The 24,854-nt window shown below is 38.0% G+C and overlaps 1 long non-coding RNA gene across 1 annotated transcript in view; it reads left to right on the forward strand.

Moving 5' to 3' along the window:
- The first annotated feature begins 573 nt into the window (after positions 1–573).
- Positions 574–24,854, forward strand: part of LOC106629306 (uncharacterized) — a 280,698-nt gene continuing 256,417 nt past the window's right edge. Inside the window, exons 1-4 of the long non-coding RNA XR_012580525.1 lie at positions 574–809; positions 2,524–2,559; positions 8,100–8,255; positions 21,494–21,615. This is a non-coding gene — a long non-coding RNA (uncharacterized LOC106629306). The remainder of the gene's footprint in view (positions 810–2,523; positions 2,560–8,099; positions 8,256–21,493; positions 21,616–24,854) is intronic.

Below are 24,854 nucleotides of genomic sequence, written 5' to 3' on the forward strand. Positions count from 1 at the left end.
CAGAAGAGATCAATACAGTCCTTAAGGTTTGTTTTCTTAGTCCAAACAGAGCCATTGGGCACATCCTTTCTTGCTGAGTGAAGGACAGAAGGGGTCTGGGCCCTGGCTGTTCTCTGTGGGGCTGATAGCCCCCGGGCAGGGCCCAGCCTGCAGGGTTAGGTTGATGTTACTGCAAGCATTCTGTTGGGAGTGGTGCTGAGAGCTGGTCTCAGAGTGCTCCAGCCTCCCCGACCAGCTCTCCCTCCTCTGTCACAGCTGTGCAGGTTGGAAGGCTAGACAGCACTAGTACGACTTCTTATGTTACATCAATCCAGAGTCTTACTGGATTAACTGCTACTAATACACATTCCCAGAGATGCAGAATTCACTTCAGCCCCTAAAATTTGATGAAATTGGCTGCAGGGAGATAATGAAATGTTTTTACATGAAATAAAATCTGCTAGAATATTCTGCATACTCAGCCCTTGGCACTGCTGTGTTAGGCGAGGCTGTTGCCTTAAACGTGCACTAGGCGGCACTTTAAGACTGGTTAAAGGAAGCAGAAACCTTAGCAACACTAATTCCACATCATCATGAGCAGAGTAAACAGTCTGGTGCAAAACAAAATATAAAAAAAACATAAGCAATTAAATATGTATTTAGCAGCAAGTGTGATTCGATTTCTGTTTTTCCCGCAGCAACTGCACTTGCTGAAAGTGGACATGCAACTGAAAATTACATTCTTGTTCTAAACAGATTGTATCTTTGTCGTCTTGTTCTTCTAAATAAAGGGACTTCGCTTTTCAGCATCTAGCCAAACACAGGATCAGGTACTATATTTTTTCGTTAATCAGCCTGTGTCTCTACAGCTGTGATGGTAGGTTTGTAATTTTTTTAATTTCTTCATAGGAACTGCTGAAATGTCGGTTCTCCAACATTCTATTTTATTTCCTTCAACTGGTTTTATCTAACTTAAGCCCATACAGAACTGTAGTTCTGTTCCAGGACAGCCCTCTAGGGTGTCTCCTGAGCATGAGAAACTGGTTTTGCGGCCATTTTAATGTCCATTCCCCTGCCAGGGATATGTGTTGCCAAAGTGTTTGAATTCTGTAATGATTTATCTTGTTAAGCACATTAGAATGACATAAAAATCATAACTCCTAATTCTAACAGAATTTTCTCCTTCAGAATACTTTAGGGAAGCTTAGAAGTAATCAGATTAATTTGATGGGTATAGATAAGCTAACGGAAGCACAGCTGTGTATAGATTACTTTCCACAAAATGACAGGCCATCCTTTTGCTAAGAATTTGATTTTGTAGTATCAATAAGATGTATAAACTGTGAAATGGTAGATAAGAATGACCCATTAAGAACACAGCAACAAGAAAATGTACAGTATGCAGCTGAAATGAATTAATGTCTTGCAAAAACAGTAGGTTTATACTGGTCAGCATGTAAAATAGCCAGGCAATAAATGCAAACCTTTTTTAGAGTTTGTTAGCTGCATTGTCACTTTTTGCCTTTTTTTTCTGCCTCTATTATGCATATAACTGCACTTCATTGCTTCTGATACTGTTACTTTTGCTTATTTTAAGAAACTGGTAGAACTGCTCAGCATTAATGAATGCACAATTTTTTTCCCTTTTTTTTTTTGTCAGGAATTACTATTTTGTTGAAACTGAAATACTTTGTTGAAACAATGATTAGAAAACTTTCTGAGGAAGGTGCCTAAGCATCAGGAATACTGACAAGCGCTAAAAATACGTTCATCCAAGACCAGCTGACAGCCAGGCACTGAAGATGAGTGTTGCTTTTAGTTTGGTACTTATGCTGTACCGAGGCCTCTACACGACCTCTGTATAAAGGGTTATGTAGCTGCACCTACTCCAAGTGCCATCCCAATCTGTTATGTAAAATTATTCTAAGAAAAGTCTGAGAAAGTCAGAAAACTAATGCGAACAGAAAGCTCTGCAGGCACAACCTCAGGGCAGCTTTCGACTGTAGTATCTGCCTAGTCAGATGTTTGCTCCGAGCCAGCTCCAGCCTGGAGCTTTCAGACTTGTTATTGTGCAGCTATGCCTGCAATAAACTGCCTGCCCTGCTCCTGACATGGGCATGTGGGCACGGCACAGGCAGGGATGTGTGTGGATGGGGCTGCTGGGCTGCACGTGGGGCCACAGCTCCTGCTTCCTCTGAGCACACAGGGGCATGCCTTTGTCTTTACAGTAAACAAGAAGAGTGTGTGACTGGAAATCAATAGGTTGAACTTAGCAGATGAGAAATGAGGTCTAATTGGTGATTAAACAACACGGTGTTTGGAGCAATTAGATGTCAATCCATTTACCTCTCTCCTTTCTGGAGGGAAAGCTAGGTTGAAGAGCTTGAATTTCATGGCTCTTGCTATGTCCTGAGATCCCTCACGGCATCTGGGGCTTTGAGTATCTTGGACTTGGGAGAGAGACAGAGACTGATCAGACACTTTGAGTAAGAAGGGATCCTGGAGGATGTCTGGTTGTCTGAAATTAATGTCTCACTCTTACAGGCTCCCTGACCTCTGCTCTGACTGCTTCCTAGCCAGGTGAGACTGCTCTGAAATATTGTTCTGGGAACCTTTGAACAAAGATGCAGATAGATGTTTCATAGGTGATGGTAAAAGTGGTATAAATTAACAAGGTTGCTGCCTCTTTGTCAGCTTTATAATCTGCTCCTTTTCTTTGTCTGTCCATGATGAATTATGTGTTAAAGAATATCTTCCAGTAGTATTGAATAGGGATGTCTTGTGCCAGTAGATGAAGCTAAATGTTCTGTTTCAAATATAGTTATTAGTATTGCTCTGGAAGTGTTGGTCTTGGCAAACATTACCAATGGGTCTTGAGTAAATTTCCCCAGTAGGTGTTCTAGTCTGCACTGAGATGCTGTGATTATGCTGACAGCAACAATTATGCAGTTAGCTTAAAGCTAGTTTTGATGTGCCTGTGTGAACAGGAGTGATGCAGGACATGGCTGTACATACATGCAGATATGTGTATGTATATCATATAACTGTACCATGTGGCGTAAGATTCACGAACAGCTATTATATGTTCTACCTTTTTGATGTTGTTGCTACTTCTTATTTTGTCTTGTTCTCTTTTGTTCTTAAAATTAACTTAGTTGACCCACAGAATGGTTTGCTCTCCTAAAAGGGACTTCTGCTAGCTCTGTTATCATCCTGTACAATGTGCTTGGTGATAGAAAAGATTCCATGGTGAAACAAACAATCTCCCATCTAGAAATACCTCCTTTCAGGTTTCAGCTTCTTTTTTGCTTGTTTTTCTCTTTTCCATAAAATGTTAAAAAATGCAATTGTTATTTTCTGCTAAGAAGCTGAAGTGTGCCAGTTTTTGATTTATTTTAGTGCTTGATATTGTAAAGGCACAGTAAAGTCATATTACCCCTATAGACTTTTGGGTTTTTTTGCCTAACCAAAATAGTCCACTAAATTAACCCATAGGGCATTAACTGGAGACTTAAATTCTTTGTTTAATTCAGAGCAGGAGAATGAACCTCTAGCTCTACTTTCCTTTGCAGGTGCCCGAGTCAACAGGATAGACTCTAGTTTTTCTTTTTATTTTTTTTTTTTGCCCTCCCCATTTCTGATTCAAAACTGCAAGCTAAAAAAAAAAAAATCTGATAAAGAGAAATATCTGGCAATCTGGACAGCCATTTCTTTTCATCACTGGTTCTAGAGAGTATGATAATATTTTTTCAGTTTTCCTAATCCTTTTGTTAGGAAAAACAGTCTTGTATGTAATCAGAGTGGAGAAAGGATGCAAAAATGTGAAAATATTACAAAAATATCCCAGCACAGAAAACTTTCCTGGGGAGTTTTCTCATCTCTGCTGTTATATTATGAACTTATATTTTGTTTTTTTTCGTGAAGTTTGAAATCCTCAGTGGAAAATTACTGTAAATCAGAGTAATTCTTCCTGGGAGTTCTACTGCCAGCAAGTATAGCTTTGAGTCCATAGCTAATTAAAATGTCTCTGCTTAGGCTTTTTAACTAGAAGAATCTCCTCCATCAGCAGTTCCCAGTGATTCCGGCGCAGTGCGGAATACACGTGTTCCTACAGCACTCCAGGGCTTGTAGGTCATGATCCTTTTCTGGTATGGATGTGAATGCATTCTTGTAATGTAGCTAAAACAGATGAGGGTTCCCATCAAGTGAACACAAGTCTACATGTAACACAATGAAAGGTCCCTGCACTTTGGTTTTGTGTTTGGGAAGGTGACCAAACTGATCCCAGAACCACAGACTCTGGTAGAAGAGCCTGAGTAGAAAGGGATATCTGGAGATTGTCCAGCCCCCTATTTTCAAAAAGGGACAACTAGAGCAGGTTGCTCAGGGCTGTATTAAATCTGATCTTGAATATCTCCAAAGGCCAAGACTCCACAACCTCTCTGGAAAACCTGTTCCAATTCTTAATCTCCCTCACAGTGAAAATATGGGGTTTCTTTCTTCTTCTTCATCACTTAATGTGTTTTAACTTATGGCTGGTACCACTGAGGAGAGTCTGTTTCCACCTTCTTTACTGATAGGATCAGATGTAAGCCTTCTTTTCTTCATGTTGAAGAGTCCTAGCTTTTCCTTGTGTGACCCTTAATCATCCTCACAGCCTGTAAACAGACTTGCTCCACCTGTGTCCCTGTCTCTCCTGCACTGGGGGTTCCAGGACTGCCCCCAGCACTCAGTGGTTTCACCAGTGCTGAGTGAAGGAGAAGGATCAGCTCTCTCAGCCTTCTGACAACACTCTCCCTAACACAAACCAGTGACTGCTGACTGCCTTTGCCACAAGGACACATTGCTGGTTAATTGTCAAGTTGTTCATTCCCTCCTTTGCAGTGTCTCTGCAGAGCTTCTTCCAAGCTAGCTAGACCCCATCTTGTGCTGATGGATGGGATTGTTCCTTCCTAGATACAGGGCTTCTGCTCTTCCCTCTTCATGGCCTTTCTGTTGGCTCATTTGTCCAGGCTGTTGTGGGGGCTCTGAAATGGCAACATGTGGTGTACCAGCCACTCCTCCTGTTCATGTGCACTCAGGCCCATGTTACAGGTAATTAATGAACATGTTAACCAACACTGGCTCCAGTATCAGCCCCAGGGGGACAGAGTTAGGGGTCAGTGTCACCTGGACCTTGTGCTGCAGATCACAGCCCTTTGATCCTGCCAGTTCAACCAGTTTTCAATTCACCTTGCTTACTATCCACTAATCTACTCCATATTTCATCAATATGTCTGTGAGAAAGTTATGGGAGAAAGTGTCAAAATCCTTGCTAAAGTCAATATAAAAATGTGATCATAAACGCATACTGACTATTCTCCTTTTCTTTCATATTTTTGGAAAGTACTTCCAATTTTTTTCTTCATTACTTTCTCAGAGATTGAAGTGAGGCCTATTACTTTGTCGATTCCCAGTCACATTCAGCTCCAGATGGGTTTTGTTGTATCTAACACCATCATTCCACACTTGGACTGTATCTCTGTATTCCTCCTGGGTCAAATGTCCCTTCTGCCACCTCTTATTATTTTTTTGTAGTTGAGATTTTCAGGAGCTCTCTGCTATCTTTGTTTGACTTCCTGCACATTGGGGTGGACCATTCTTGAGTTTGGAGGGAAACGATCCTTGAAAAATGGTTGAAGTCTGCATAAGCATGAGGGCTTGTGTATGTGAGGCTTATTACAGCTGTCTAAAGAAGGCCACAAAATCCAGTATTTCCTCATGATATTACTGATTTTGGTTTGCCCAATGCTTCTGACTTACAAGCTGTCAGCTGGCTCATCACCCATCTGCTGTTTTCACATCAAGGGCAATTCTCCCTCCTCACAATCCTGCCCATCCAAATGGTGGATGCATCTGGATCCACCATTCCTAATAAAGTTTCCTAATAAGTCTGTGTTCACCCATTGCAGCACTTGAGTGAGCTGCCCCACATCTCTAACCAAAGGAGGTTGTAGCCCTGTAACAGACATCTAATTACTCCTGCCTGTTCCCCATGCTGCAAACTGTTGTACAGGCACTTCAGAGAAGCACCAGCTTACTGATTTCAGAGAAAACATCTGCAATCTGCTGTCCTGTTGGCACTTCATTTGTTTGCATAGATTTGAGGCATCCTCTTCAGGTCAGATTGAGGTGTTTCCTGTCCACATCACATTGCATACTTGCCAACCCCACCCATCATTTCCTTTCTGCATTGGCAGTTGCCATCTTCCTGGCCCCTTGTTCCTGGTTTGAAGCTTTCCTTTCCTTTTGCTCCCCTTGTTGAGTGGATCCTGCTACTTCCAAGCAGTTCTCAGCAACCAGAGGATAGCAGGATTAGTTGCTTTTGTCACTGTGCCCTATGCCATGTTATTACTGCTGGCTACGCCCATATAAAATTTTTTTAACCCCTTTTTCACAAGCTAATGTACTCCATTCCTCTCTGTAGCTCCTGCTGAAAGGATGCTTGACCCTTCCTAATATCCTGATTAGAACTAGAACAACGTTTGACCAAGAGCAGCTGTGGGATCTTGCTAGAAGCTGCTAGAGCTTGCTAGAGACTTCAGTCTCCTGTAGCTATCCTTACCTGGCAGTGGCAGGAACCTTGGTGCCCCTAAAAGTACCCAGCAGTCCCCCAGCCATGCCAGGGGCTCAGGAAGATCTAGAAGCAGGCTCCAGAAACTGCTGTGCCAGCTGCTGTGTCTGAATTCAGCACTGAAGGGGTTGGCTAGAAGCAGGTTCTAATTGCCTGTTTGAGGCATTTCTTTCTTTTCCTGCCTGTGCCTCAGGTGCCCTGACTGCAAAACAGCAAGTGGGGACATAAATGAATTGTACTTGTGCACTACCTCTGATCCAAGGCTGTAGGGTGACTGCTTCTTTTGTGTTTATTATACACAAAAGGATAGGACATGGAATGAAAGACTTCCTTTGAATTTTGTCCTCAGTTGACTAGGTTTTTTTAAAATCATTTTCTGCATGTTTCAAGTTGCTCAGAAACAGCCTACTCTGGATTGGAGAAAACCAGAAATATACCTAATATTGTAGATGGCAGGAGACTCTGCCTGCTGCTGACACTTTGTACTGTTTTGTTATCATAAGTACAATGGAGGAGCATTCTTGTTGTTAAAAGTTTTCTTTCCATCTGCTCATTCTGACTTTAAGCATAAGCCTGCTTAACACAAAGGGAAGGCATCCTATCTAACAAGGAGAGGTTCAGGAGGGTTCACTGTAAACAAACTGATGGGAGAATGTAAACAGGAGCAGTGTATTCTGCTACAGATGGCTTCCCCTCCCTCTTGCCTTACAATTTTCATGCTCATAATGAAATATTTTCGTTCTTTAGAATCCTATAATGAAATGTGAGTTAGCAAGAAATGGAATTTTTGAAAATAAGGTTGAATTCTTCATCTGCTGCCCATGATAATAGATGACTGAAGAATTAGAACCTTGACTTCACATTTGACCTTGTTTTTGGGCAGAAGTTGGCTAGATCATCTTCCAACCTGACTTTTCCTATGATTTTATGAATTGTAAGAGATTCTAGAGCAATATTTTCAATATAGCAGGTTGAGACTTAACTACATCAGTATAGAGTGTAGTGCCACATCTTGCCTAATTTCTAACCTTTCTGTAGTATTTCTTCCATAAGTTGTTCCTGAATGAATGAAGGCATTTTTGATGTGTCCTATTTCCATCTAGAATATTATTCTGAATATTCAATTACCTTGAAGATGGGGGGTGGGCTGTAGCACTTGTCCTGTGAGCAGCGATTGAGGGAACTGGGCTTGTTCAACTTGGAGAAGAGATGGCACAGTAGCTATGGTGACACTTAATATCAGCTTTCAGTGCCAGAGAGGTCATGAAAGAGATGGAGTCAGGTTCCAGGAATCAGTACTTAGAGTTGGCTCTGCTTTGAGCGGGAGGTTGGACTAGAAATATCCTGAGATCCCTTCCAAGCCGAATTACCCTGCAATCCTCATATAACAGCCTCTATATTTGTTCAGAAGATGATTATAATTCCTCTTATGAAATATCAAATGGCAGTAATATGAATGAGTTTGATTAGGCTTGAATCATTGGGCATGATGTTTCTTCCCTTCCAGGTTATGAGAGGAGACCCTATAATCTATGCAGTGATGTCAGCAGAAGTTTGTGAAGAGAATCCAATGGAAGGAAAGTTTGGAATTGAAGAATTCAAGGAAATCAGTGATTGTTACCCCTTTTGGCCCCAAGCAGAATAGACATCTCATCTGTTGATGGTATGGTTTCTCAGTTTCGTTTTTAACTGGATATTCTGTGTCAGGCTGTGATGAGGGAAAGAGAGTGCAACTTGACTTTCAGGTTGGTGTTGCTCATGGAAGCAGTAATTAGTAGCATAGCTTTATATCTCTGATATTCCTGCATCTATGATTTTGAACATAATTCAGACTCATAGGATTTCTTTGTGACTGTGATGGGTAGTCCTGTGCTTTTTTTGCCTTCCGCTCCTCATTCCCCCAAAGATGAAATTCCACAGAATCAGAAGAAGGGTGCGAAAATGTGTACATGATATGGATGGATTGAACTCTCTCTCTGCTTTCCTTACTCCTGCTCAACATAGCTGCTCAACAGCTATTCCTCCTGTCATACCTCAACAAAACACTGAAGTTTCATTCTGTTCTTGCTGATATTGCCTTACAGATATGCACATTCAATACTTGGTCTACTGAGAAGCTGGTAGAATCACTTTCAATTGATATAATTCAGCAGCTGATATTCTTTTCAATCAATTTCTGGACTAAGTGATTCAGAGAAACCAGAGCTGCTGTTATTTGGAGAAGGATTAATATAAAGGTACAAGTTCCACTTCCTCTCCTTTGCTATGATGCATATATTTGTTTTGTTTAAAAGGTACCTAGTATTTACCAGTGTGTGGGGTCCAAGAGAAGAGGTTGCTTTTGTGGCTAGGGAAAATACTTTGTGCTCTAGACTTTATTTCCCTGCCTCATACAAGCCCAGATGGTGAGATGAATGGCAGATCTGTAGTTCTGTCTGTTCCTATCCATGAAATGTGATCTCTGTCTTGGTGCTTTAATATCTGGATGAAGCCTGGGGTAGTGAATTTAGAGTGTGGAGTCATTTGCATATGTTTGGAGACACAACCAAGGCTTTATTATTATTGCTGTCCTTTTTCATCTTTGTTAATTATTCCTGTAGTGAAGAAAAGGAATAAAGTCTCTCTTCTGAGATTCTTCAAAAATGGGACATCTTGGATATTAGCACCAACACCTCCTTTTGATTTAAAAGAATATTTTTAGAATTTTAATGAGTGGGTTTTGCAAACGGTAAGCAGAGAAAGTGGATTTATACCTGCAGAAATCCATATTAGATTGGACAGTATTTCTTTCAGGTGAGTTCCAGGACATCTGTATGTTGTGTCTTTGAGAGGAGCCTCTCAGTTGCCCTGAACTTCTCAGAGCCAAACTGGTTATCTTCTTCCAGAGTCTGCTGACTTTGACTTCCACTAACTAAAATCTGATATGCGATAAAAAAATATTTTAAATTACATTTATACTTAAAAAGTGTTGCAATCTAAAGAGTTATATTTATTTGTCCACTCTTTTTAGTTCTAGGAACTGATAAAGATTGAAATATTTTTGAAGAAAGGTTTGAAATGGATGAGATGCTTAAACATCTCAACATCGTCTTTCTGTCACTCCAGAAAGTTGTCATTTATTGTACTCATTTTGAAGGGCTTTGCAGAGATTCTCTATGACTCTTTTATTTAAGCTTGGATTCATTTTTGAAATAGTACCAAGAAGTTGACTGAAAGGAGGCAAACAAGGATTTAATGAATAACATATTGAAGTAGATTTCAGAAACTTTGCGCTATCTTACTTCCTTTCACCCCTCAAATATGTGTGTAAATATATGTATGACTCCCCCCATCTTTCCACAGGCTTGTCCAAAAATCCTTGCATTCCCACCTCCAACTTCTTATCTTTGATTGAAACAATTCCAGTTTCTTTCATCTCTCCCACATCCTCAGGAACTTTTCAACACTGGCTCTGATAGAGCCAGCTTTCTCTCTTTTCTTTGATTCCTCTTACTTCAAAGTAACAGTAAACTTTTGATGTGAAGGAGAAAATTTCAGGAGGAAGAGAGGGATAGGAGAGAAGATGCAGACATTTAATGACATTTTCCTGGGAAGTTTCCCAGCATAATATTCCTGAAAGCTATTCCCTGAAGGTATAACTACAAAGTAAAATGTAGGTGTGATTGCAGTACACTAAGAATAAAATGAATATACTTGTATCTCTGTATCTACATATACAACAACCACAGGCACTAATAACTAAATTTCAAACTGAGGATTGAAGTACATGGCTGCCAATCTGTGACTGCCTCTCCATTGCTTCATTACTGTGCACACTGAAACTAGAATAAAGACACCCATGGATATTTCTTTCTCTGATTTCAAGTATAAACTGGAGACTTTGGCTTAATTTCTAGCTGCCAAATTAATGATAAAGGATTTGATATTCCAGTGCTTCAACACTCTGCCCATTCTGTCCTATAAACAGGAATTTGCCCTTATGGAGACTGTAATCTTAGGGAATCAGATAGGAAAGAATCTTAGTGTGACAGCCTTCACCATATTTTTTTTGGAAATGTTCAGTATCTTCTTTGTCCCTTGGCTCTTTAAAACCAATTGCTGTACACACACAAGTGAATTTTGCACACTGCACAAAAGGACATTCCTAATCACGACATATATTTGGATATACTCTTATCTTAAAAACTACAGTTCAGTCATAAACAATTTTGGAGACATGGTGGTATGCTTTGCTTCTCTTGTTTGGGAACCATTAGCTACAAGAGTGGATTGTAAGTAATTCTGGACTCCTCCTTTGATAGTAAAAGTTTGCAGCCATTATGGAACTTTAACATTTTTGAGGAAATTTGAAGAGCATTTGAGTTGGTTGCTCTGGCTTCAAGATATTTTTGAGCCTCTTCACATAGTGAATAACTCATGGAATTGCTGAATGTCAATTAGAAGTAAACATAACAATTAAAGCTAGTTAGACAGAAATCAGCTAAAAGTTCAAAACCAATACTTAGCCTACCAAATTAAACTGTAGAAAATTGCATCTGGAAAGACAGGTTAGATTGCTTTATTTTTGAACAAGATGCAGTTTCTACAAAATACTTCTCATATAGTTTACTATTCTTATTTCTAATCTTTTCCCAAGAGGCTGATTTCAAGTTTATTGTTCTGTGTTTTCTACTGCACTCATAATTTTGGATCTATTTAATTTCTTCCTCTTATCCTTTTTTTGTTTTAATGTTTGCTACAAAGATTTATTCAGGTTGGAAAATTTAATTTGTTTTGCCTTTTTTTTTTCATTACAGTCTCAAAGGGCTCCTCATCTCCTTTCACTTCTTTGTTAATTGTATTTTATTTTCACCTGTTTAAGGGTATTTCCCCAAGGAGTTGGAAGGATTAAGCTTTTGTTCAATAAGAAAGAATTCAAGTCTCAAGTTCAGATTATAACTAGTCATGTGTGTATATGTATAACAAGCTTGGGACTATGCTGAGATCCCCTGCCCTTTTTTATCTTTCAAGGGAGAATAGCTTGAGCTTGCATTTTCACAAGGTGTCTGCATCTATTGTGTTTACTTGGGGTCACATTTACTTCAAATATTAGCACTTTAAAATTCTGTGCAATTACTCAATTCAGTGCTTTAACTTCTACTGATATCGATAGTCTTTAGATACAAAACCCCATTTTAAATGTCTTTTTCAACTGAAATTGAAATATGTTGTGAAGATAAATGGAAATATTTTCCTTTGCACTTGCAGATATTGATGCTCCTACCTGGACACAAATGTAAGAACAAAAGCAATATCACTGAAATAACCCTTCGTAAAATCATCTGAAAAAATGCTAGAGCAAGTATATTTTGCCTGGATGCTAAGTTTTATTGTTTTTCAAATGCTACATATCTTATTAACTCAGAGATGCAGGCAAAAGGTCCAGATAAATTACTAGGCATTTTTTAAACCTGCCTAAGAAACTCTGACTGTGCTTTGTTCTCAATACCATGGATGTAAACTGGTTATGGTAGAACACACTATACTATTTCAATATTTTTATATTATTATGTTAGAAAGACATGTCACTTATAAAACATTATGATTGCATAATTTAAATTTTCTTTTAGTTCCCTCTTGTGTAATTGGTTTCTGTAGGTCATAACTGAGTTTTCTTAGCAATACCTACTGCTAATATGCTGTGTGCTTAAGCCAATCAAATGATTTTAACCTCTAATTTTAGAGCTAATCCAGAAATATTTTTGCATTCCTTTCAGCAGCTATAATATGACTTTAATATACTCTGTATGGTTCCTCTGATCTATCAAACATGGATCATGCATTTCTGACAATCTTCTTTGGACCCATGCTGTGATCATAAGTGCTAGTAGATTGCAGGACACTTTTGTGGCTATTTCCTGCAAAGCAGGACTGCTTTTACAAATGCATTAAACATTAATACAGACAAATGTGAAGTTTTTTAGTGTAGAAGCTTTATTTGTCTGGACATGTATGTATTTTTTATTAATAATTTTTACCATACCACACACTTCTCTCTAGAATCTGAGCTCTGAGAATGATTCCTTGGACTCAGTAAATGTTTCATTTAAGACCAAGGGAACAAATGAAAATCGCTCAGATTTACATTTCAGTGAAAACTCATAAGTAATGCATGAACTGTGTTTCAGAACTGACTTTTACAGGGCCTTAAGTACCTTGTAACACTCATCACCTTCCATAGGGAAACTACAGAGAAGAGAAATTCTTTCCCCTTTTCCAAACTACAGAAAATCTGGAAGAATGGTGAGAGAGGCAATTATTGGTCATGAAAACTAAAAATATTTATTTTTAATTATCAGAGAATGTCCTGATTTAGTTAGTTTGTACTGACTATGGGACATCACAGAAAATACTTATATTTTTGATGTGCCAAAGTCATTGTTACTGTCAAGACTTTCAGTATGAGTTTAATATGAGTGGATAGGCCCACTACCAAGAAACCTGCTGATGGAAACAGCCACACCAGCTCAAAGCTCTTATGAAAGCTTCTTTCTAAACCTCCTCAGGTATTTTTCTTTTCTTTGTTAGGATTTGAGAATCTGACTCCAGTTTAAATTCATTGTTTTATCTGACATGAAAATGGTTTACCTATAAGCCTACAATAATCCACTATCACTGTCTACTGGTATCCTAGAGTATGACCTGCTTTTATTATAAATAAACCCTTCCCATCATATACTACTACAACTACTACTACACATTTTTTTGCATGTTAACTTAGTAGTATGTACCACAGCTGACCTTTATTATCTATATAATCCTGCTGAATAGGATAGGAACTTCAATACTTTTCATTCAAATATAACCTCTCTTGTATAACATGTACTAGGTTGCCAGTTTAAGTTCTTGTGTGCATAAATCTACTGCAAGGTTATAAAAACCTAGAAGAAATGCCAAACCCTAATCAATGAACAATGTGTGTACACAGATGCAATAGAAAGAGGAGAGAAATTAAAGATTTCAATGACAACTCTAAGCGGCTACTGTTGACATTAGAAATGCAAGGATTAAAATGATGTCTGCACTGAAATGCTAACAAGTATGATGATTTAGACAGTGTGCCCTGTTTCTAATTATTATGCATAACTTGCATATAACATAAGTAGTTGTAACCTTTGTGTGAAGAGCAAAGTCAGGAAATGTTAATCCATGGGGAAGCCATCACTTCTCTCCAACTGCCATAGAGAAACTCTAGCTGAAATGATTGCTCTTGTTCTCCAGTTCAGGGGAAAAAACATCCTTTTGATGGTTAAATACCCTCTTTTATGCAGTGTATGTATTAGTCAAATTGATTCCCATGGGAGTTCTCCAGGCTTGTACAACACTATAATTCAGTACATCTACAAAGGGAGCTGGAGGAGAGAAAATGAGAAATGTTAGCAAAAAGATCATCTGAAAACCTGGAAATAGCAATTTTATCAAAGCTGGCACGAGTTCAGACTGGAGAAACAATATGCAGGTTATCTGGAAAGATAACCTGAATGGTAGGAAAGTCAGATTTTGAATTTAAGCTTCACTTGGAGCTCTCTCCTACAGAGAGGCTAATCACATGTCGAAGGCGCAGTGCCACAGGGAGGGGCTGCTGGAGAGGGTCTAGGGAATGCTTTTGGCAATGATTTGTCTATAATGCTTATATGTCCTGCCCTCTCAAGGTCTATTCTGGCTACTTATTGAAAGATTCTATGGCAAGCACTTCCTGACACTTTAACATGACTTACAGGCAGAAGGTTCAGTTAAACTGCCATGAGTTTTGAGTGCTAGGACAGGAAATTATTAAGGAGAGAAAAAAACATATGGCTGATTGAAAAGTGCAAACAAACTTTTAAAGTAAGTAGACATCAGTCTAATTATAATCCTTGAAGTTGTGCTTTTGCTGCTCCCAGCTTCATGGTTACTTCACTGAGTATCTGTTTTTTGCTTGATTTAGTCAGCCTCAAGTAACTGCTTTTTGCCCTGATTTTCATATTTCTGCACAAGAACTTGTAATTTGTTTTCATGCACATCAATGCATACTGTTGCTATCACAATTGATTTTTACAATTGAATTTTTTTCACTTGGATCCATCCAGAAGACTCCTGTTTTTAAGTGTTGCACTGCTTTGGCTTCTCAGTCATCTTTCTCCAACACAAATAGAGAATGGTAAAGAATGAAAAACTTAATTTATTTATTTCTGTGTTCTTCGGTATTCTCTTGAGTATCTCATGTATGTTACGTATACACTCTTCAGTTCACAGACTCTTTGCCATTGTACATTGCAGAGGTGTTAACACCTAATGGTTTGAGTTGGAAAGCACCTTAAAAATCATATTGTTCCACCCTCCCTACACTAAATACTGTTACACCAATCCTTTTAGCTAATGGGAGAATAGTAAGATTCCCTTTAACTTTTTATGCAAAAAAATGAAGCTATGGAGAGGTAACTTGATTTTCTGAAAATAAAATGTTAGGTTTTTCTGAAATCCTAGTTTCAAATTTGGATTTGTTCAATCATCCCACCCCCAATTTCCCAGTTTTGGGCTATGTTTCATAATTCCAATGTTGTTCTGAGGAAAAATCTATCTTGAGTTTGGGCTCAGATCATTCCCAACCTCTTACAGAAGAAGGAATAGTTTATATTTTTTAGAATCGCTTATGGCAATAACCTAGATCTTAGCAATAAACCTTATTTATATTCAAGAAGGCAAAATGTATACAGCAGCAATAACAGAGGAAAATCAATGGAAACATAAGTGAGTATCAAAGCTCTACAATACAGGTGCAAACACAGGAAAAACTGTCTCCCTTAGTCACATTAGGCATGATCTGAGCAAACAAAGGTCCCTTGAGAACTAACCTCAACCACTATAGGTACTGGATCAAGGAAGGGAAAGCTTTGATTCCTACTTGAGATTTGAGCTGGACATGGTGGCTACCAGGGCGAGCTAAATCTGCGGAATGGAAATGCTGAGCTCTGGGGAGAAAGTGTGCTTGAGGAGAAGAAACTCTTTCATGGCTCAGCTTACTTAGAGTGTATCCTGTATTTTAAAAGCATATCAGTAACTCAGGAAGTGAATCTGTAGCTGCACTAGCAAATATCAGTGCTGTGTCCTCAAACAGAACATGCTGAAAATTAGGTCTTTAAAATGCAGAAAAATAAACAAACATTGAAGAAATTCAGGATATTGTAATTTTCCATCAGGTTTCATTCCTAGCAGTTACTATAACACTTCATAAATTGTTTTTCAAAATTTATTTTAATTATTCAATAATTATTTAACTTGACACTTTCAGGTTAAGTTGTTATGATTTTTTTTTTCTTAAAACCATTTTATTATTTTTTCCCCATTAAATTAAACACTAAAAAGTATGTTTAACATTTATATATACATTTTCAATCTAAAAACATGCAGATGGCTGTCTTCTTTAAAAAAGTGCTCCTGGGATGGACTTGATATGTTAAATTTTAACTTGTAGTAAATTTTTACAGTTAAGTTATAAACCTCTGGGAAATGGTGGGGTGGGTTATCACAAAAATGCTAATACAACCCTAACTCCAGCAGTGATGTTGTAATATATACATCATTAAGTTGCCATTGTCATGGAACAGTTGGTGTACAGAATATTTACATTTATAGTACTATAGTGTATCTTACAGTGTCCCTTCAGGTAACAGCAAAATGATAGTTTCATGTAGAAAATTATGTGACATTATTCTAATATACCCATGCTGATTTAAGCTCAGAGAGGCTTAGGAGCAGGATTGTCATAATGCCTCCCTATACTAGTCTAGAAAGTATTCAGACCCTTTTAACTGTCAGTTTAATAGTTCCTCAGAAAATGGTAATAATTCAGAGGAATTTTTATCCTTCTAGCTTCTACAGTAATTGTATCATACTGGGTAGGGCTTTTTTTGTTGTGGTTTTTTTTTCTTAATAAATCTATTATTCAGAGTTGCTTTGTGTGAGGTTCAAATATGAAATACTTTCTTCAATGTGTTTTTGCTTCCTGTTTGTATATTTACCAATTTATCTATGTAGGTTTTATATTAGGTGTCATTCAGCCTTAAATGCTCAGATAATTGATTTTCTTTCTAACCCTAGCAGGAAAAGTTGCAAGGGGGAACTCGTTATATTGTTTGGAAGGAGACAATTAGAATACACTCTTTTTCTGAAGTTACTTTAAGAATGGGGAGGAAAACAGGAAAAAAGGGAAAGCCTTTGAAAGTATGACTGTGATATTTTGTCACTGAGGATGAACATTAAGGAGCAGAGATCCATTGATGAGGGCAAAGAAAGACTCAAATTTAACAAAGTCAAGAAAGGGCAACAAAAGTTTGCATGAAGACATTTGCAGCACTTGAGCCTGGTGAACTATCCTCTAGCACTTTAGGTTCACCCTGGCCAGCTTGGCCATGTTATTTCTGCTTTGCTTTATTTCCTGAAGATGAAGACACATTCATGTTTTTGAAACTACAAGAGGATTTGCCTGAAGAGAGTAAAAAGCAAATACTATATAAGTTACTGAATGTCTTTCAGATATTTTTGAATGTAAAGAATAATTTTTGGGTCTGATTTTTGAGGGTTGGTGCCAGGACTGAACCTGCAAGACTGCCCAACAGGACACGAGTGCATGTCCTGCTTGCATGATGCAAGTCAACAGACAAGCAGGAGTTATTCATAACAACTCCCCATGTGTGGGAGCCTGGAAGACAGGCTAGAAGGCTGATGTGCATGTGTCAAACACCTACAGCCAGGTAGCCTTGGAGCCAGCCAGGGATTGCTGGTAACAACAGGCTGTGAGAAAGAAGAGGGGGTGGCTGGAGAAGGGGGGACCCATGAGGGCAGGGCAGCACTTGTCTGGGGCACACATATTTGTTCTGGCAGGAGATGAGCACAGCACAGCATAGCACAGGTGTAGCAATGAGGCTGAGAAGCAAATACGGGCTGTAGGGGTGGGTTCAAGACCACCAAAGACTCCCAAAGCTGTCTGAGCCATAGAACACACTGAACATGATAACTAATTTGCACAGAAACTGAGAGAATTATCTCCAGGGCAGGGAAAACTTATCTGTGAAAAGGTACCCTCATGAATGCTCTCCAAGATTCTGGGCACCCCGCCAGTTTGATTGATGCTAGAGACAGGACTGGTAATTTCCCTTTCTTTCTCTGTCTCTCTCTTCAATCCATCTCTCTCTTTCTCTACCCTGCCTCTGCCTCTCACCCTATCCCTTTATCAAAAAAACCACTGCTTGGGCTAATATTAGGAGAAAAGGGACTGCCATACCAATTTCCATGCCAAGTGTATAATTTACTAATAAAATCCCATGCTCTTTTTTTGGACTCTCTGACTTTTGTGTTTCCAATTGACCACAAGCGTACGCGAACCGTGAATGCACCTTTCCCCTTAAGGGTGCAGTGGCCCAACATGTTGCTAAATAAGTTATGAACACTAGGTATGAATGTTCTGGAATAAACACTAAGGTGTAACAGCCCAAGTAAAGGACCCATGTTTACTAGAAGGTAAGTAACATCTTTTGTTCTCAAAATAGATGTAGAAATGCAACAACAGATTGGTTCTAATGGTGAAGAAAGGGCCATGGTGAATCTTTCGCTCTGAAAATGCATTTGGGCTAAGACTTTTCCCAGAATATATCTGAAAAGTCATTTTGTAACATTCCAGTGCAATTAGTAATTTACAGGAGTTATGACTGTATCCCTGCAGAGCTTTGTTTGATCCAAAACACACAGCAGCTACCAAGTACTCTTCTGTAGAGTGCATGCAGCTATAAGAGAATGACATTTGAGTTAATTAATCTGTGGAAATACTGTTAGAGAGAAAGAGACTAATGTTGATGACTTGTCAGATTCTGCGTTCTGAAAGTACTTTTGTGACAAAAGATACCAGCAAGAGGCATCAGTACCAGCACAGCACCTTGTTAATCTGTTCCGTTTTGTTTCCCTGCATTCAAAGAGCAAGAAGAAATTTTCTGTTGGAATGAATCAGGACAACAAAATAGGAACAAAAATAAAGCTCCAACAGAGAAAAAAAGCGCTTTTTTTTTTTTCTGCACAGACTTCACAAAAATTTCTGCTGGTCTCTATAGACTTCTCCATCTTTATAAAACCTTAGCTCACGGCAACAACTGTAGCATGTATAGGTATGTAATTGTTATTATGTTTATGGTTGTGGATAGAAGTTTTCCACTTTAATGAGATTTTCTTGAAGTACTGTCATCCATGTCTTTATCCTCTTGAGGCACTAAACCTTGAGTTTGTTCCCTTAACTTAGCCCTGTCCTGGTGGGGGCACTGGTGAGGATGTAGGACATGAAAAGCATGACCAGCATTTCACTTTAGAGAATATAGGCTTTCACTGCTACTGGAGGGGACCTACTCATGAGCATACTGGAAATGTATTTGATGGAACTTGGAGGTTATAGTAATTAGAATAATCTCAGAGCTCAAATCTTGCTTTGAGATGTGGAGGTTGCCAGCCAGCTGTCAAAAATGACTGAATTAACTATCTAAACAAAAATAGCTGAACTGAGAAATTACTTTAGTCTTCTTGCTCAGTCACTTATTTTATTGTGATTAAGCTTTGTGATTTAGAAATACAGAATAAAATGGTATGTTTTACACACATTTAAGTTGCATGATCCTCTGTGGCTAGTAGCTTGCACCATGAATTTTGTACACACTGTAATTCAATCAGGAACATTATGTTGGCAAACTTTTGCCATTTTAAACAATTTTTGAAAAAAAGTTTGATTTATTTAATCTCAAGGGCAGATGAGTATCTGATCCTAAATGGGGAGAAAATATTGAAATGCACAAATATGTGGAATTTCAAGAAGTTATCTACATAGAAGAACTTCGACAAATTGAAGAAGTGAGACTGTGAGTGTGAGAATACCTTTACATATTTAACTTATGAAAATACTTATGAAAATACCACTTTTAATTCAGAAAAGAACATGTTCATCTGAATCCCATTTCATGCTGAGGTTGTTGAGTTGTAAGACAGAAGCAGCCTACTAAGTTGCTCTACTTTAGTGTTACTATTTTGGTTTTCTTTACTCAAGGTGTTTTTCATGTTTCCTAATAAATGGAGCTTTCCCATGCTTTCTCGAGGGAATGGATGCTTTCTGTGCTTTGCTGATACTGTGGAAATGTAGATGGGAGCCACTTAGTAAGGTTTTCCCATCATAAGTTTGTCACTGTGTTAGGTGAAGCAATGACACTCCAAGTATTAGCAGTTGTGTATTTTGGAATCACTTTTCTATTTATGTCTGGTCTGAGTTTTTTTCAAAAAGTGATCCTTTGTATCTATGTATTTATCTTAAAAAAATTAGCAGAAAATTAGCAACTACTGCATGAAAATTATTTAGCTATAATTAATTCAGTATTACAGAAACCCTTAATTTTGGTGGTCATGTATTTTTTGTATACTTCAACCCCAAGATTTACATATTTAACTATTAGTCATCATAGTCTATTTTAGCTTATTTTTATGCAGTTGAATATGTACAGTTACAGTATGTCCTGGGCATACACAGTCTTTTGAGCTTTGGAAGATAGGAAGTGCCTCGGGCAGAGAAGAAGCATGACACACTCCAGTAGCTTCCCCTGTTTGGTCAAGGAGGCTCCCTAGATGTATTTTTTTTGGAAACTCCTGCCCTTGCCCTATGATAAAATCAGTAGTTAGAAATGACTAGAAAAATGCCTGCAAAGCAAGAACACATTCAGAAAATATTAGGCATTAGATGGTGAAGAGATAATGAGAGAATCCAGATTCTGTATACTGACCTTATGATCCCCACAAATGGGACCTGTGGGAACACTGGTTGTGACATTTCTCTGTGTTACTTATGATGGGAGATAAACTTGTCAGCTGAAAGGGATAATTCTGAATGGCAGTATTAAATATTCAGGATCAATGAGCCTTGACTGAGTATTTTTCTCTCTTTGTGTAATTAAAGATTCTGCCTATATCATGTAGGTTGGTTTTATCCTCTGCATCTTTGCATTCAGATAGAAGAGAGATGGTTTTCTGCAGTGGAGTTAAAAGGATGAGTTGGATCTGTAATGGGCTATGAGGTTGCTAGGGCATTGCAAGTGAAGGCAGTTAATTATTTTAAAAGTTGGAACTGGTCAGAAGTTCATGCCTGGTGCTTTCTTCATGGTACTTACAGTATGCTCTTTTGTAAGGGCACTCCTGAATTCATTGGGTCCTTTGGAAGTTACCACCTTTAGAGTTTTGTCATTTTACATCTAATAAGTTGCTTCTGTTTCCCCTCATAAATGAAAGAAAACAAATAAAACAAAAACTTTGCATTTGAGACATTATTTAGTTCCTCTCCTCATTGCTTTCTAGGTGATCACTGATGTTTCTGTCTCTTTGGACAGTGTCCACAGTGATACAGTCCACATTTTATTTTTGTCTTTCTGCCATTCTTCACCAAATATAAATATGCAATAAGAGGTTTTGAGAAAGCCTCAATTTTAATTGCTTTCACAGAACTTCTTTTCAGACCTCTCTGTGTTTGTTTCTCTTTCTAGAGCAATTTATTAATGGGAGGAAGAAGATGAGAATGTGTAGGTTCAGTTAGCACTGTCCAGTACATGTAAGGATCAGACAACTCTTTTACTTAATTCTTTATATAATGTCTATTAAACACAGTGATCTTATCAAAGTAATTAATTTGTATCATGTTAAAGCCAATTAGCATTCTAATTTGTGGGGCTTAGTCTGTGGCTTTTTTTGGTGTTTCTTGCTATTAAAGTATATAATAATAGTAATAGAGTTTAGAATAACTAGAAAACAGAAACAGAGCTGAAAAAAATGTCTTGAATATTTTGGTGTCAGAATTTTCTTTTCCCAAAGGCACTTAAGGTCGGAAAGAACAAAGTAAACATCTGGCTGTGGTGAACTCATGCTCAGGAGCAATGACTTGAAATTTACTCACACTGTTTAATATCAGTGGAACTTTGTGCTACACTCTACAGGTAGGAATTAATTATCATCACCATTTCTTAGAACATTTTGCAAGATGCTTAACATTTTCATGGGGTAACCTGCTGCATTTTAGTACTCTGTTATTATCTTAGTGGATTTGGAAAAATGTTAATCCTAAAAAACAAATTAATCTCCCCAACAGAAGGGTAGAGACCTCCATAGGAAACGGATCCAACTTCATCTGCCATGCCTTTTCTGTTTATAGCTCACTTTGCATTTCACAACAAAGACAAAGTTGATACTTTTTACTAGTTTAGGAAGGTTATTTGCTATTCTAGAGACAACCTGAAATCTTTGGGGTGACTTTTTAAGAAGCATAGTATTTGAGTATGAAAATTAAATGTGTACCTTCCTTCTTAAACAAATTCTTCTAAACTGCTTATTATGTCTCTGTCAACAAAATGCTTACATGTGAGCTCAACTCTGTGGCTCAAAGCAGAACTAGTATTATGTGGAGGCATTCTAAATGAAAGAGAGAAAGAACAGAGTTGAAACTTTTGTCAAAAATATTGTCAGGAAGTTATCTCAGGTTTGAAACGGAATGAGAGGGAGCAGGGAGAAAGCGGCATTTGTCACAGGATAATTATTACCCTAGTGAAAAGGTCAGTGACCCTTGGGACTGAGGATCCTGCTTCAAATTGTAGCCTTAGAGCAGGCTTGCAAGCCAAATTTTAAAACTGAGTTATTGTTTTGTTTTGCTGCCCCAAACTTTCTTGTCTTTCTTAAAATGTGATTGTAAAACTGTAGATGGATGAACTGCCAAATGTAGACTTTGCTTTACGTATCACCTCAACCAATTGCACAAGTACCACGGTGGGTGGAATGCTCCGCCCTCCGCAGGGAATGGCACTGCTGCTGAGAAATGAAGCATTTTCTCTGAGTATGGCAGGGATGGCTGGGATCTTCCTGCCTATTATCACTGAAGTGTTGTAGATACCATCTGGGTAGAATACCATGTAAAATTCCATTTTATCTATGCCTCTGTGAGGCTCCCTTTCTGGGAAGGTTCATAAGATCCTCCAGCTGCTGTTCCTGTTTCTTCCATTTCCGGCTGCCGCTTTCTTGCAAAAGGCTTTCAATACACCACATTTTGAGCACTGTGAAGGCTAATATCAGGGAAGAGCATGGATTTTACACCCAGCAGCTGTATTCTCAGTTATTGTCATAGTAGAGGAATGTACAATACGTTTCTAAGTACTTCAGAGACAAAGCTGACCCCTTCTGGGATAACTTGCCGAAAGGTCTCTGCAGTGTCAGTTTGTCAGCACAGTTTTCTTTCTGAAACCTGTAATTGAGAATAGCAGGAAAAAGTACATTTTGCAGGAACTCCTATAGAAATGCAAGTACCAAACTGAAGATAGCAGTGAGCAAGGTTGCAATTGCGAGAGGAAGATGGCTTGAGAATAAATTGATTTTAAACCCAGCAGTTTTATAGCTCCCCTTTTCAAGATAATAAAGACATGGTGCAGGTTACAAAAATTCTATCACAGCAATAAAAGCTTTATAAAAATATTTGAAAACATCTTATTTTTATAGATATATAGCTGTGTAAAACATAGTTCCAAGTGAAACATATAATACCAGTTTGTATATAAGATTCAACTAACATTGCTGTCAATGCACATATCCCATCAGGTTCATATTTTGGATCTGTGCTTAGTTTTCATTAGGTCTAACTCCAAATTTCATATCTAGATGAGTAAATAGGCATTGTTTTGGAGCCCACAAGCATTTTATTTTTGTATATGTACAGAAAATAGTGTATTATGATCTCCCGTTATTCCTGCACCAGAAATAATTTACTCTTGTGTTCTCTTTTGTCTCTGATGATCAAGTGTTTGAAATTATTTTAATGCATAAAAAATGCATGTACAATGGAATCCCCTATTACTCATATTTGCAGTTTACTGGGGATATAAGAAACTCAAATTTAAGTGTCCACTCTGGCCTTGCATCAAAATCCCAAACCTCCATTTCTCACAGTAAAAGCAACGGCTGTAACTGTGAATCTTCCAGTGTCTTTGGGATTGAGAGCGTATTTTTATCTCAACAATTATGATCTGAAATATTATCTCAGATTTGAAAAAAAAATTCTTTTTCATACTCATCTTTGGAGGGGCAAATAGGGAAGAATGTTCGCTGTGATGAAAAAAGGAAACTGTTCTTCATCTTCAGTTCATATTGAGTTTTTCTAAAATGTAGACGTTGGTTAATATGCTACTAATATAATGCTTGAAGTTCTTGTTTGTCCACTTGCTTATTAACTTCATTAAGGACCTCCTGGTAGCAAAGTGTCAGTTGTGTTCTGCATATATCTCAGCACCAAACAAACCTGAGCCTTCCTCATCATTCTTTGCCACACAATCTATTTTTACAAGCATTTTATATCCTCCCTACCCAGAGCAGAGAGAGTCCAAAATTAAGCTCCTAAATTGCTAGGTAGGTAGGTAGGGATTTTCAAAATCTTGTAGTGACTCATAATCAATTCCTACGAAATTAATTCAGATTTCTACATTTTTAATACAACAGAACACTTTTTTGAAAACTGGACACTAGGCCAAATAATAGCACATCGCTTATGGACATTTTTTTGGTAGAAGAAAGACTATTAGGAACATAGCACATTATTAAATTAGGAAAAGTAGGAAAAAAATCTTTTAAAAGAAATATAAGGTAAAAAACCCTCTCCTATAGACCAGTATGTTCAGTGTCAATAGACTACATATCATATCAACAAATAGCTGTAGATATTAAAACAAAATGGATTTTAATGGAAAATAGAGTACCACACTTTATCTTGCACCTTTGAAAAAAGTCTTGAATGCAGTTTTAATATAGCATTCAAAACCTCTTCATGGAATAAACTGAAAATATAGTATATCAATTCAGTAGTCAGTCATCTGACAGCCAAAGACTAAGGGAATTCTTGTTTGTTGGCCTTTTAATGTTTTTTTTAAATTTTTTTGTAATACTTTCATGAAAGACTTATGAAAATACCACTTTTAATTCAGAAAAGAACATGTTCATCTGAATCCCATTTCATGCTGAGGTTGTTGAGTTGTAAGACAGAAGCAGCCTACTAAGTTGCTCTACTTTAGTGTTACTATTTTGGTTTTCTTTACTCAAGGTGTTTTTCATGTTTCCTAATAAATGGAGCTTTCCCATGCTTTCTCGAGGGAATGGATGCTTTCTGTGCTTTGCTGATACTGTGGAAATGTAGATGGGAGCC

Source organism: Zonotrichia albicollis, chromosome 5, assembly GCF_047830755.1.
Source record: "Zonotrichia albicollis isolate bZonAlb1 chromosome 5, bZonAlb1.hap1, whole genome shotgun sequence".
In the NCBI taxonomy this organism is placed as follows: Eukaryota; Metazoa; Chordata; class Aves; order Passeriformes; family Passerellidae; genus Zonotrichia; species Zonotrichia albicollis.